General features: G+C 38.0%; 1 non-coding gene across 1 annotated transcript; it reads right to left on the minus strand.

The window, feature by feature from the left end:
• Positions 1–4,209: 4,209 nt before the first annotated feature.
• LOC136135795 (U6 spliceosomal RNA) lies at positions 4,210–4,316 on the minus strand. Its single transcript, XR_010656635.1, has one exon. It is a non-coding gene; the product is annotated as a U6 spliceosomal RNA (small nuclear RNA).
• Positions 4,317–5,506: the final 1,190 nt, after the last annotated feature.

Consider the following 5,506-nt stretch of genomic DNA (forward strand, 5'->3'; position numbering starts at 1 on the left):
TCAATCCCTCTCTAGGGAAGTTCCGCATGCCACATGGTGCGGTCAAAACAAACAAACAAAAATAGTAATAAATGCCCAGCTCCATCACTGGGAGCCATGACTGTGACCCCCCCGGCTAAGCCAGTGCAATAGCTACTCCTCCACCCCGAAGCAGACATCCTGCTGTGTACACATGGCCTCCACACACACATATGCACACACACACAGAGCCCTTTCCCTGCGTAGGATTTCTGCCTTCCAAGCTAGCTCCATTACCTCCTTTGTACTTTTACTGTGATCAAATTTATTTAATATATTACATATATGTATGTTGGTATAAAACATATTATACATGTATAAAACATGCATTAAGATGTATCTGTACACACTGAGGTATATGTGGGTCAAGTGATGTAACGCCTGGAATTGGCTTTAAAGTGCCTAATGCTCCCCCAAATTGGGAGGCATGCATACGTGACACAAAATTAGCAAAAGCAGACAATTGTTGAAGCTGGGGTTTATCCTACTATTGTCTCTACTTTGGAGAATGTTTGAAATTTTCCAAAATTAAAAGTTAAACAGAAGTAAATAAAGCAAATTGGCAAAGAATTATGAAGCAAATGCCCAGGTAACTACCATGTAGGTCAAGAAATAGAAAATTGCCGGCCCCCCAAATCCTCTGTCCCCTCACCACACAGAACCATTATTCTAGCTTCTGTGATAATCATTTCCTAAGTTGCTTTATGGTTTCACTACCTAAACAATATAATCTAGTGTTGCCTGTAACTGAGCCCTGTAAATGGAATCACATAGTATGTGTTCTTTTGTGACAAGAGGGAGAAAGTTGTGAAGATACGGGGAAGGAGCATGGCTGCATTGGGAAGGGTTTGTATGAATTGGGAAACTGAAGCCCAGAGAGGGGGAATTCTCACCCCTGGTCCCACAAGATGAAGAGGCTGGACACCAGGTCTCCTGACATCAGGGCAGAGCGATTCTGCTTATCTAACAGTTTTGTTCAAGGTCATATATTCAGCAGTACGACTGGGAAGAGGGCCATCATAACAGCTTGAATGAACTTCATGAGGACTTCTGGCCACCAGGTGGAACTGCACACGAAGCAGGTTGCTCAAGGTGGATTTAGCTCAAGGAGGTACAGTTTGTAAAGGACCAAAGTACTTTCATACAGAAGTGACAGACAACACAACTCCTAGGGAGTAACTTTAAGGACAGTATCATAGGAAGGGGAGCCAGTGCTTTACTTCACAGAAATTTATGCAGTATGTGACCTACGAGGTAGGTAGGCTTAATAATGGCCCCCAACAGGTCCATGTGCTAATACCTAGAATCTGTGGATTTTACCTTACATAGCAAAGCTTTTTCAGATGTCATTAAATTAAGGATCTTGAGATGGGGAGATTACCCTGGATTACACGGTGGTCCCTAAATGCAAGCACAAGTGTCCTTATAAGAGGGAGGAAGAGGGAGATGACAGATAGAAGAGGAGAAGGGAATGTGATCACAGAGGTAAAGATTGGAGTGATGCAGCCACAAGCCAAGGAACACCAGCCCCCACCAACATAATAAGAAGGAAGGAACGAATTCTTCCTTAGAGACTTCAGGGAGAGCGCAGCCCTGCCAACATCTTGATTTTTGGCTCAGTGAAATTGATTTCAGACTTCTGGCCTCCAGAACTGGTGAGAGAAATCTGTATCGTTCTAAGCTACCAAATGGGTGGTAATGTGTTACAGCGGCTGTAGGAAAATAATACAGATGTATGTATTGACTATCTACCTATTCTAGGTACTTGTGATAAAAGAATCAATTAGACATAGCCCCTGATGTCAAGTTTTCTAAATAGTCTGATGGAAGGAGAGATGTGTGAAGGAAGGCTTCCTTGGAGGAGATGATGCTTGAGCCCAATCTAAAAACAATGAGCATTCTTTTTATTTCTTTTTCATCTCTGATTGCTGTGGCTAAAACTTCCAAAACTATGTTGAATAACAGTGGTGAGAGTGGGCAACCTTGTCTTGCTCCTGATCTTAGTGGAAATGGTTTCAGATTTTCACCATTAAGAACAATGTTGGCTGTGGGTTTGTCCTATATGGCCTTTATTATGTTGAGGAAAGTTCCCTCCATGCCTACTTTCTGGAGAGGTTTTACCATAAATAGGTGTTGAATTTTGCTGAAAGCTTTTTCTGCATTTATTGAGATGATCATATGGTTTTTTCTCCTTCAGTTTGTTAATATGGTGTATCACATTGATTTGTGTATATTGAAGAATCCTTGCATTCCTGGAATAAACCCCACTTGATCATGGTGTATGATCCTTTTAATGTGCTGCTGGATTCTCTTTGCTAGTATTTTGTTGAGGATTTTTGCATCTATATTCATCAGTGATACTGGCCTATAGTTTTCTTTTTTTGTAACATCTTTCTCTCGTTTTGGTATCAGGGTGATGGTGGCCACATAGAATGAACTTGGGAGTGTTCCTCCCTCTGCTATATATTGGAAGAGTTTGAGAAGGATAGGTGTTAGCTCTTCTCTAAATGTTTGATAGAATTCACCTGTGAAGCCATCTGGTCCTGGGCTTTTGTTTGTTGGAAGATTTTTAATCACAGTTTCAATTTCAGTGCTTGTGATTGGTCTGTTCATATTTTTAATTTCTTCCTGATTCAGTCTCAGAAGGTTGTGCTTTTCTAAGAATTTGTCCATTTCTTCCAGGTTGTCCATTTTATTGGCATGTAGTTGCTTGTAGTAATCTCTCATGATCCTTTGTATTTCTGCAGTGTCAGTTGTTACTTCTCCTTTTGCATTTCTAATTCTGTTGATTTGAGTCTTTTCCCTTTTTTTTTTGATGAGTCTGGCTAATGGTTAATCAATTTTGTTTATCTTCTCAAAGAACCAGCTTTTAGTTTTATTTATCTTTGCTACTGTTTCCTTCATTTCTTTATCATTTATTTCTTATCTGATGTTTATGATTTCTTTCCTTCTACTAACTTTGGGGTTTTTTTGTTCTTCTTTCTCTAATTGCTATAGGTGTAAGGTTTGGTTGTTATTTGAAATTTTTCTTGTTTCTTGAGGTAGGATTGTATTGCTATAAACTTCCCTCTTAGAACTGCTTTTGCTGCATCCCATAGGTTTTGGGCTGTTGTGTTTTCATTGTCATTTTTTTCTAGGTATTTTTTGATTTCCTCAGTGATCTCTTGGTCATTTAGTAGCATATTGTTTAGCCTCCATGTGTTTGTATTTTTTACAGTTTTTTTTTCCTGTAATTGATATCTAGTCTCATAGTGTTGCTGTTGGGAAAGATACTTGATACAATTTCAATTTTCTTAAATTTACCAAGGCTTGATTTGTGACCCAAGATATGATCTATCCTGGAGAATGTTCCATGAGCACTTCAGAAGAAAGTGTATTCTGTTGTTTTTGGATGGAATGTCCTATAAATATCAATTAAGTCCATCTTGTTTAATGTATCATTTAAAGCTTGTGTTTCCTTATTTATTTTCATTTTGATTGATCTGTCCATTGGTGAAAGTGGGGTGTTAAAGTCCCCTACTATTACTGTGTTACTGTTGATTTCCCCTTTTATAGCTGTTAGTCTTTGCCTTATATATTGAGGTGCTCCTATGTTGGGTGCATAAATATTTACAATTGTTATATATTCTTCTTGAATTGATCCCTTGATCATTACGTAGTGTCCTTCTTTGTCTCTTGTAATAGTCTTTATTTTAAAGTCTACTTTGTCTGATAAGAGAATTGCTACTCCAGGTTTCTTTTGATTTCCATTTGTATGGAATATCTTTTTCCATCCCCTCACTTCCAGTCTGCATGTGTCCCTAGGTGTGAAGTGGGTCTCTTGTAGACAGCATATATATGGGTCTTGTTTTGTACCCATTCAGCCAGTCTATGTCTTTTGGTTGGAGCATTTAATCCATTTACATTTAAGGTAATTATAGATATGTATGTTCCTATTACCATTTACTTAACTGTTTTGGGTTTGTTATTGTAGGTCTTTTCCTTCTCTTGTGTTACCTACCTAGAGAAGTTCCTTTAGCACTTGCTGTAAAGCTGGTTTGCTGGTGCTGAATTCTCTTAACTTTTGCTCATCTGTAAAGGTTTCAATTTCTCCGTCCAATCTGAATGAGATCCTTTCTGGGTAATCTTTTTTTTAACATCTTTATTGGAGTATAATTGCTTTACAATGGTATGTTAGTTTCTGCTTTAAAAAAAAATTTGGAACGCTTCACAATTTGCATGTCATCATTGCGCAGGGATCATGCTAATACTTCTCTGTATCGTTCCAATTTTAGTATATGTGCTGCCAAAGCAAGCACGCTGGGTAATCTTGATTGTAGGTTTTTCCCTTTCATCACTTTAAATATGTCCTGCCACTCCCTTCCGTCTTGCAGAGTTTCTGCTGAAAGATCAGCTGTTAACCTTAAGGGGATTCCCTTGTACGTTATTTGTTCCTTTTCCATTGCTGCTTTTAATATTTTTTCTTTGTATTTAATTTTTGATAGTGTGATTAATACGTGTCTTGGCATGTTTCTCCTTGGATTTATCCTGTATGGGACTCTCTGCGCTTCCTGGACTTGATTCCAAATCAGAAAAGCAGAAGTAAAATTGTCACTGTTTGCAGATGACATGATACTATACATAGAGAATCCTAAAGATGCTACCAGAAAACTACTAGAGCTAATCAATGAATTTGGTAAAGTAGCAGGATACAAAATTAAGGCACAGAAATCTCTTGCATTCCTATACACTAATGATGAAAAATGTGAAAGATAAATTAAGGAAACCTCCCCATTTACCACTGCAACAAAAAGAATAAAATACCTAGGAATAAACCTACCTAAGGAGACAAAAGGCCTGTATGCAGAAAAGTATAAGACACTGATGAAAGTAATTAAAGATGATACCAACAGATGGAGAGATATACCATGTCTTGGAATGGAAGAATCAACACTGTGAAAATGACTATACTACCCAAAGCAACCTACAAATTCAATGCAATTCCTATCAAACTATCAATGGCATTTTTCACAGAACTAGAACAAAAATTTTCACAATTTGTATGGAAACACAAAAGACCCTGAATAGGCAAAGCAATATTGAGAAAGAAAAATGGAGCTAGAGGAATCAGGCTCCCTGAATTCAGACTATACCACAAAGCTACAGTAATCAAGACAGTATGGTACTGGCACAAAAACAGAAATATAGATCAATGGAACAGGGTAGAAAGCCCAGAGATAAACACACACACATATGGTCACCTTATCTTTGATAAAGGAGCAAGAATATACAATAGAGAAAGGACAGCCTCTTCAATGAGTGGTGCTGGGAAAACTGGACAGCTACATGTAAAAGAATGGAACTAGAACACTCCCTAACACCATACAGAAAAATAAACTCAAAAAGGATTAAAGACCTAAATGGAAGGCCAGACACCATAAAACTCTTAGAGGAAAACATAGGCAGAACACTCTATGACATAAATCACAGCAAGGTCCTTTTTGACCCA

This window comes from Phocoena phocoena, chromosome 15 (genome assembly GCF_963924675.1).
Source record: "Phocoena phocoena chromosome 15, mPhoPho1.1, whole genome shotgun sequence".
NCBI classification, from domain to species: domain Eukaryota; kingdom Metazoa; phylum Chordata; class Mammalia; order Artiodactyla; family Phocoenidae; genus Phocoena; species Phocoena phocoena.